The sequence below is a fragment of the Stylophora pistillata genome, chromosome 8, assembly GCF_964205215.1.
Source record: "Stylophora pistillata chromosome 8, jaStyPist1.2, whole genome shotgun sequence".
Classification (NCBI taxonomy): Eukaryota; Metazoa; Cnidaria; class Anthozoa; order Scleractinia; family Pocilloporidae; genus Stylophora; species Stylophora pistillata.
In genome coordinates, this window is record NC_142526.1 from 13,586,075 (window position 1) to 13,596,196 (window position 10,122).

The following is a 10,122-nucleotide window of genomic DNA, read 5'->3' on the forward strand; positions in this document are numbered from 1 at the left end:
GTTGGCTTTCGCACACTGTTCAGTTACTTGTTTGTCTGAGGTAAGATTGCTTGAAACCCACACACAGAGGTCTTTCTCTGTATCGCAAGATTCCAAAGGTGTTTCGTTGATAGTATGGGTAGGTTATACAGGTGATTTTTTGCGGGTGATGCAGTAGTATTTACACTTGGACTGATTAAATATGAGCGAGGACGATTCGGACCAACTGACAAGATCGTTAAGGTCGGATTGCAAGGTGTTACAGTCTGATGGAATCGATGCTCTTGAAAATCTTAGTATCATCGGCGTAACAGGCAACTCTCGAAGTCTTAACAGCGTTTGATAGATCGTCCACAAACAGCAGAAACAATATCGGCCCTGGTAAGGACCCTTGTGGTACCCCGGTTATAACCGGCAATTCTCGGGAAGTAGCTCCGAGAACTGTAACCTGTTGCTTGCGTCCCTGTAAGTATGGACGGAACCATCCTGGATTTTACCAGTAATACCGTATTTGTGCAACCTTCCAAGTAGTTTGGTGTAATCCACTTTGTCAAATGCCTTACTCACGTCGAGAGATATAATGTATATTTGTTTACCGGCGTCGAGTTGACCGCCAATGTAATGCAAGACACTGTTGAGCTGTCACGCAAGATCTACCGGCTAAGAAGCCATGCTCTTCGTGGCTAATGAGGTGGGATATATGAATATATGATCCCATAAACCCGCCAGAACGCAGAGCTCGAGATCTTTGGATATGACAGGGAGAAAGGAGTTAGAGCGATAATTCTCCACAAAGTCTCCTTTTCCTTTGAAAATGGGTACTATGTTCGCGGGTTTCCAGTCTTCTGGAAAAATGCTGGGCCGCAGAGATATGTTGAATAACATGGTCAGGGATGGTGCGATATGGTAAGCGGTTTCCTTAAGCAGGCGCACTGGAATTCCATGGGATCCAGTTGCTTTGTTTAAATCAAGCTGTTTGAGAGATGTCAAAATTAAACTATTTCCACCGGGATCTCTAGCTCATTTAGTGTGGGGTGTGAGGGCGTGAAAGGTGCTGATAGAGTGAAGACCGACACAAAGTAGGAGTTAAACAACTCGGCGATCTGTTGAAGCGTTGATGCTTGAGTGCTCTGCTGATTATCATCGCCAGAGCTCATCGTTTCAGGGAACTCGAGGCTCCGCATTCTATTCTTGAACTGATGGACCAAAGACGTTTAGGCTGCCGCGCGAGATCGAGAGCGTGGATGATTTCACTAGTAATCCAAGGCGGGGTGTTTTTCCTTTAATCTTTTTGGTTGGGATAAAATTCAAGACTGCGCTCATAAATGCATCCTTTCAGAAACTCCAGTCAGAGTTGATGTCGTTGCTTTCGAATAAGATTGTATAAATTCAAGGCTTCAACGGCTCCTCTAAGACCGTCAAAGTCTCCATTACGATAGTCGTACACTGTTCTTTTAACTCTATGGGTAGCTTTTGTAGAGGCGTAACATTCAATGACGCCGTGCCATGGTCCGTGAACACATCAGATTCTTTTGGACTGAGCACCTCGTGTACGCGAACAAGGTCCGGCACATTCATAATTACGAGATTTACAACTCTATCATGACGGGTCGAAATAAAGTTTCATTGTGTTAAAAGATGATCATTAAGAATTTCTAAGAACGCCACCTCTTATGTGCCTCTGATGTTTTCTAGCGAGTCCCAAGAGATCTTGGACAGGTTCAGGTTGCCTCCTATTACCATGTTCTCAGAGGTTTCAGAAGCATGGTCAAGAAAAATATTAAATTTTTCCAATCAGCATCGTCGTCGGGATCTGGCCAGTAAATCAAGCAAAACAAAACTTTCTTATTGCAGAAAGTAGTCATCTCAGCGCAACTTCTCCAAGTTTTCTGAGTCCGGCACATATTCACGCATCGATTTGAAGAAGTTAGCTTCGGCAGCGATGAGAACGCCATCAAGATTACGATCCTTACGATCTTTCCCGTAGACGATAAAGTCAGCAAGCGGGCAAAGCTGGTCGAGGATGTTACCATTCAGTCAGGTTTCACTGATTAAGACAAAAATCTTACTTTAGGGCAACGAAAAACTTCACTCATCAGCTCGTGGAAATACGATGGTCTCAAGTGAGTTGCAAGCAACGACTTTGTCAAACTTCAGCCTCTCTCCAGTTCCAAACACTTCTACTCGTCCACTGAAAGAGATACCAGAATGCGAAAGACCTGAACATCACCTGAAATCGGGGACATTTCGAGCCCGTTACGAAATGTCAGCGGTATATCGTATTACAGACAATTCAATACGGCAATGGTGGAAGGGAAGGGAACACGTAACTTTCTATTTTCGTAAAACCCCGCCAGAGAAATGCCTGGTACTTTACTATCCCAGAAAGCCAAAGGAGACGTCAAAACAAGGAAAATGGCGGCCAGATTGTGCAGTTACAGGGACTTGTATCTTTCGCGTTCTTCCTTCCTAAAATTGGGCTATTTTGAAAATGGCGTATTGGGCTTTTGAGGTCTGTGAAAATACGAAGAGTCTCCTGGCTTAAGAAATTATGTGGGCCAACATATTCGACCGTTTACGAGCGATTTAGTTGAGCAAACTTCTGCAGAATGCATATCAAACTACGTAGTTGCGAATCTTCACAAGGTTGCTCCCACGACAAAGAATTGTAACACCTAGTCGAAGTAGATTTTAAGAGTTTGTATGGGAAAATGGAGTCAGAATTATCAGTTTACTCGTATACCTTGGGAAAAGGTAGGCTTCAATTTGAGTATTCATTTCTCGTAGCGATGGACGCTTTAACAGATGCAGGCTGCATTACCAACTACGCAGCGAAAGAATATCCCATTCTTAGACAGCTATTTTGAAAAAAAACAATCTTTTCTCATACATTTTCTTATACAATGAATATATGAAGTTCATATATTTTGAACTGCGGTATTAGATACGTATGATGCACGATCCTCGCAGTAGATAGCGCTATTTATGCAATAGCGAAAATCAGACCTGAAAAAAATCAGGCCTGTACGGGATTCGAACCACTGACCTCTGCGATACTAATGCAGCGCTCTACCAACTGAGCTAACAAGCCAACTGGGAGCAGGCCGTTAAGTTGATTCGTAATAAATTCGTTATTGAATAAATAGCGCTATCTACTGCCAGGATCGGGCATCATACGTATCTAATACCGCAGTTCAAAATATATGAACTTCATATATTCATTGTATCTGATTTGTCATCACGGGTTTATTACGAATCAACTTAACGGCCTACTCCCAGTTGGCTTGTTAGCTCAATTGGTAGAGTGCTGCACTAGTATCACAGCGGTCAGTGGTTCGAATCCTGTACAGGCCTGATTTTTTTCAGGTCTGATTTTCGCTATTGCATAAATAGCGCTATCTACTGCGAGGATCGTGCATCATACGTACATTTTCTTATACTGCTTCGGCGCCATTTTGCTTGTAACATGAGAACCGCCTCCGCCAATTGTCCCAAATTTCTTTTTTTCAAAAGCCGAGGAGGAAGCTTGGAAGAAGGAGACAGATATAGTCAAGCAACTCGATGGTGATGGCGAAGGGCATCCAAACATCGTCAAATATTGCTGTAATTCTCGAAGTACGAAGGACTAAGGGTAAGATATATTTTGAACTGATTCGTAAAATTTGCGACTCATGTTAATGAGATTTCGATGTAAGCTATCGAAACATCGGGCTTTATTACAGCACAGCTGTATGCACAGGAAGCTACGAATTTATACCGGCTGATGAAACGTTCTATGGGTAAAAATAAGGACAATAAAAGGTATTACATAAAAGGAGTTACATCTTCAAGAATCCACCTATTATGTGTACAGGCTCTATTGAGGTGAATGATGTTCACTTAACCTTTGTATGAAGAGTACGTAGTGACCGCAGTTTGTTTCAATCAACTTACCTTGAGCAACTACAAAGATTATCTGACGAAGTTAGATGATGATTCTCTTTCCTGCACTTGAAGTAGAACTATATTAAGCAGTGCAGTCTAACTTTGATCAAAATTATGTCAAATCCAGCAATTTATTTCCCGTTTTTACAAGTTTTATTTAATGATATATTGCGAATGTTTGTTTTCGTTGTATGCAAAGGAGGGTCCATTCACTTTCACCACCGTGACATTCAACAACTAGAATATTGCATTACTAATGAACGCTAATCCGCAGGTTCTTTAAGTGTCACGCAGATGACCCCGATAATAGCTGTTCTTGGAGGATTTGGTTCGGCCCAGTTGATTTCTCGAGACATTCCTGAATCTGCACAAAGTGAGCAAGAAATAAAAGATATCTAAGGGAAAAACATCCTTCTATTTGGTTTTTTGTTAAATGAATCGATAAAGAGCTGTGACGAGATTTAAGAGCTGGCAGAGGTACGTTGAACATTCCAAATTCTCGCTGCAAAAATTCATGGTATTATTTGTTTCGGGCTGATTTTTTACTGCTAGTTAATAGTATCTGAACAGTTCTTTTTTACTACAGACCACTGCCCACCAGCTAAGACAACTAAAAACACACCCTTAATGTTTAAGTGTGTTACCACACAAAATTTGCATGTGTAATGTTCTATGTCAGCGGTTATTTGTTAAGTGATCTGGGCATTTGCATTTGGGATAAATTTTCGTTAGATGACAACGTATGTAAACCAAATCTTGTGTCTTATTGAGATTAAAGCTCTTTTGTTGGATAGCGTAGCCTGTTTTTCTGCCCTGGACATTATATTTGTCTGGCACCAAAGAAGGAAAGCCAGAAGTTCCAGCTTCGCAAAATTCTACGGCTCCTTCGGCAGCGTCTCCAACACAAGCATTGCCAACGCAAGCTGTACAGCATTTATCGTCCGGACCAAAGGACAACAGAATGCAAGCATTTATCGCTGACTCGGACCCCGATGAAACTGGTCGCCGATGGAAGAAGTGCTAGTGGAGAAACGAGCTGCTCACTCGATTCCGATTATTTCGTATCTCAGGCACTCAGGACCGTGTCGGCGCTCTTCACATTTACGGAGGAGAACAAATACGGAAATTGATCGAATCACTGGAAAATGTCCCATCACCGTCATCCAACGAGAATCTTAACGAATACGAGAAAATCATCGCCAAACTCGACAACCACTTCATTGCCATGGTTAACCCCGGCTGTACGCGTAGTAAATTGGAGAAAATGCGCCAGAATGAAGACGAATCGGTCGCACAATATCACGTTCTCTTACGGCTTCAAGTAACAAAGTGTAGTTTTGCGGATTCTGATGACGTCATCTGAAGCAAAATTCTGCAAACCATGCGTGATAAGAGAACTCCGCCAGGAAGCAATGGTGAAAAGGTATACATTACAGCAGTTACTGGAACATGCAGCAAATAAAAAAGACACTGACCGCCAAGCCCAGCATATGGTAGAAACATCCCCTTCTGCACCCACTGCACGAAATCAGATCAACAGAGTGCATCAGAAGAAACATCAGAAACCCAGGGACAAACTAAAACCTAAACCAACTCGTGATGAAAATAAAAGCAATCTGAGTCTGCAAATTTTGTGGGTTGGACCACGAAGGACCCCGATCACAGTGTCCAGCTTCTGGAAAAACTTGTGGTTCGTGCTCGAAGAAAGGTCATTTCGCCCGAATGTGCAAAGGTAAGAAGAAACCAAAGGATTCACAGCACAGTCAGCAATCTTTAGCCAAGTATGACCGGTGGAAGGAACAAGAAGAATCATCAGACTCTGATTTTGCATTTCAGCTCCGAGCAGACTAACCAAAAACACTCTACCGCGCTACAGTTCAGGCTCGCATTAGTGGGGTGAAAGGAAAGATGGAAGCAGACTTCTACTTCACAGCAAACATTGTAGATGAGCAAAAATTTGAAAAGCTTCAATCCACCCTCGTGGAGATATCTTTGCAACTCACTGATACCCAGTTGTATGCATTCGCTCAAAGGGAACCTATTCCCCTCGTTGGTTGTTTCGAGGCAGAAATTGAAGGTGTCAGCACTGGGAAGAAAACTATGACCCGTTTCCTTGTTACTAAGGGAATTACCGAGTCTCCATCCCTCTTGAGTCTGGATACTAGCGTAAAGCTAGGACTATTGCATGTGGTTAACGCCACCGAAGAAGAAGCCCAAAAGCCCGCAGAAAGCTGTACTGGTAACCCTACCATAGACCTTGTAGTGTCAACACTGATATCGGAGTATCATGACGTATTCTCTGGCATGGTAAAGCACAGGCACATCAAAGCAAAGTTGTGGATGAAAGTATCCAGCCTGTCGCACACAAACAGATACGAATCCCTTACAATTTAACTCAGAAAGCTGCACGGGAGGAACTGAGATTGAGGGAACAAGGAATCATTGAAGTAGTACCCAACAACCAACCTACCATTTGGTGTACAAATCCTGTCATATCCTCTAAACCGCAAACTCCCGAGGCCATTCGTTTTTGTCCAGATATGAGAGTACCAAACACTGCAATTCTGCGCCCTGTTACAGAAGCACCTACTGTGGAGGACTGTGGAGGACCGTGGCATGATCTGTTACTTATGCTCTGGCTAGAAGGTCACATTGTGCATTTACCGGTGCCGAAAACTCACTTCGCAAAGGATATTTCACTAACTAGTGGCACCCCGATATTTTGTACGGGAAAACATAGGCTTATGTACATCAAAAATGGAATTTTGGATGAACGTGAATGCGGTATGATGAACTTTAGGTGGAAAATATTTCATTTCACGTATCAGATCCCGCGGGAACAACAACGACAAGTCCCATCATGTGCTATGTGTTTTGCAGAGCTTATTTTGCCCTCAGAAATATAGTGGCTTGGTCATAGACTGTTAACTTAATAAAGAGAACCTAACAGAGAGTTCAAACCATGGCTAACATCGGTTTACAACGGTTAACAACTGTTCGGAATAAAACAATAGACTCTATGTTTTTCTTTATGGAATGCTGTTAACCGTTGTTAACCGTTGTTAATCGTTCAAATTACCATGTTCCAATTTGTTAATTGTTTAATCTTTGCATTTAACCATTTTCATAGTATTTTGCGGATTTGCTAGACGATTTTTAAAATTCAGCTGAGCAGGCGTTTTTGTAACGGAAAAATTCGCACCGTCATGGCAACCAGGTACTATGCAGTCTTTATTTACGGTTAGGTTGCCACTCGCGTGACGTGGTCTCCTCACTAAAGTCGTGGTTTTTTCTCCCAATTTAGTGTTTCTACTAATTGGCCAAGTGTATGGCTAGTATTTTGTTCCCTGTCCCTTAGAAAGTGTAACTAGAGAAATCCGATTATCCATCGATTCTATGATTTTGTCAACTACATCAACTGGCATGTTCTTAATTGTTCTACTAACACGCTCACTGAATTCTTAATAAGTTTCGCTTGTAATATTTAACTCAAGAGCTTGCTTATCCAGCTCTGCTTTAACTGCCTGAAAAAATTTTCGATACAATGAATGTCGCCGCTCGTTGGGGGAAGTTTCAACTGCTTTACTTTTTTTATCACGTAACGCGGGGCGTGCTAGCGCGCTAAATTGAACAAGACAGTTGTCCTGCACAAACAATCGTGACCGATTTTTGTTCGCTATTGTAAACATGTTCTCGAAATGATCCTGTACAAATTTGGCAAAGTACGCACCGTCTAGTTTATCATACTCAGGATGACACACAATAGCACCTTTGTGAAGGTGTAGTCTGATCGTCCGGGTGAGTGTAGTCCTGAGAAGGACTGTTGTCGGTGGCAGTGACTGACGTTTCGACAACCTGTGCGGAAGTCATCATCAGAGTCAAGTGAGTGATTGTTGTCAGTAGAATCACTCACTTGACTCTGATGATGACTTCCGCACAGGTTGTCGAAACGTCAGTCACTGCCACCGACAACAGTCCTTCTCAGGACTACACTCACCCGGACGATCAGACTACACCTTCACATGTTACCCCCGGGTTCAAACCATTTACTGCAATAGCACCTTTGCCGTAACTAATAGCCACAATCACTTTCACAACTTTTCCACCGCTTCCCACCTTGCCCTGCTTTGAAGTGCAGCCTCGCATAAGTCCCTTGCTCGTCTCCTTGCGCCAAATAGGGCTGTGATGCGCACTGGCTTGATCTGCTGGGTTCCTTTTATGCCAAAAACTAACGCAATCTAAATAAAAAATTACATTGTCTTTCCACACATCCTTTGAGTAGTCTTTTCTGATATTTTTGGCGAATTTTAACTGTTCTTTTAAGTCCTTTTCTGAAAGAAGGCTCTTTTTCCTTGCTTGGAGGAAATAGTTACCTTCCCTTTGAAGGAATCGCCTGATTGTTCTGTTGCTTACATGTTTTGGGCTTATCCCAGCTCTCGCCATTGGCCTAATGGATGTAAAATTACCCTCTTCGTGTCTCAAACTGGACAATGTTCGCAGAATGTGGCGTTCCTCTCGCAAGCTCAGTTTACGTAGCCTTCCTCCAAAATCCGTGTTCCACTGATCGCGGTCAATTTTCTTGTCCTTTTTTATCCTGTAGGCCATGGCTCATGAAACACGGCATTGTCGAGCCTTGATCGATAATTTCTTTCCTTGTGTTAAATACTTAATATAAGCCCTTTTTGACGGTTTGATTTCACCAATGAAAACCATGATTACTTTCTCGTGTAAGTAGAAGGCCGTTAATAAACGGCTTCTTTTGGACGTCACAATTGACGCGTTGTAATTGCTTAATTGGCGTTTCCGTTCATTTGTCAGAAAGCTCGTGGAAAGGGGAATAACTTGGCCAAAAAACCCTATCTTGTGAACTTACATTGCGAAGATACAGTAATTTGAACAATTAGCCATCTCAGACTGTAGTTACATACCGTGCCAAGCGAGCATCAACACTTCACAAAGGGACCCTCTAAAGATGTCGCCAACACCAAATAGCCCTTGGTTGGAAGCTTCAGCCGACTTCTCCGGACCTTTTCCCACTGGGGAAATGGTTTTGGTTGTCCTAAACGCCTATTCAAAATATCCTGAGGTTGAGATTATTCTAGTACTGCAGCTGGGAATACCTCAGTTAATCATCTGGTTTGTATCTGCCTTGGAAGAATTGTTATGTTCTAGGTCAGCGGTTATTTGTTAAGTGATCTGGGCATTTGTTTTTGGGATAGATTTTCATTAGAACACCACGTGTGTAAACCAAGTCTTGTGTCTTATCGAAATTAAAGTTCTTTTGTAGGATAGCTTAGCCTGTTTTTCTGCCGTGGACATTAAAGCATGGATTTTCCTTCGTGATCCACAAGGTAAAAATAGCCTGCCTTCGTTCTTAAAGTTACCGTAAAGTTTACCATAAACAGCAGCAAGAAAACGATAGATGCATTAAACCGTTGAGACTGATAATATAGGAATTTTTTGTTTATTATTTTGAAATTAGCTGTTTTCTGGAGTTGTTGACTTTTCCCTTTTTTCTTTGAATTCTCATGCGGCAGTTTTTTCTGATATCACAACGGATCATGTATACATTGCGTGTTGAGCGGACACGAGGCAAAATTAACCTACTTGTCAAATAGAAAATAACACCTTGATTTTGTAATAGCAACAAAGTTACTTGTCTCAAATAAATGAATTTTAATGCTTAAGAATATGGACATATAGATAAACAACTAAACTTCCCCAAACTACTCCACGGAAGAATCGCTCTGAGTTACTCATAAATATTGGAACGCTATATAACGCTCGAGCGGCTACAAATTTCCATCAGCCTGGCCGTCTGAGGGCTTTAGAATAACGATAGGGAAAATAGTCTTCTACAGCAGATGTGGGATGCGTGGCACAGATAGGCAAGGCTTATAGTGCTGGGAAAAACTCACGATGACGACGATCGTGATTACCACGCTTTGATCTTCAGATATATGACTGATATATCGGCGACGGTCAAGCGCAATGACAGAGGGTGAGATTCCTAGAACGTCTCACCCCCTTTTTCTTTTTCTATTAAGTCAGTAACACAAGCACGAATTCAATGATTATAAGCCCGCTGATAAGCAGGCGTAAGACCCTAATCTCGAGTCCTTTTGTCCCGTAAGACCGATAAAAAAAAGTTTTGGAGCTTTATCACGATATCTGTCCAAAATATCACTCCAACACAGTGTAGTCAGTAATATGTCAAAA

At 42.1% G+C, this 10,122-nt stretch overlaps 1 pseudogene; it reads right to left on the reverse strand.

Moving 5' to 3' along the window:
* Nucleotides 1–639: 639 nt before the first annotated feature.
* LOC148725098 (uncharacterized) lies at nt 640–1,587 on the reverse strand (annotated as a pseudogene).
* Nucleotides 1,588–10,122: the final 8,535 nt, after the last annotated feature.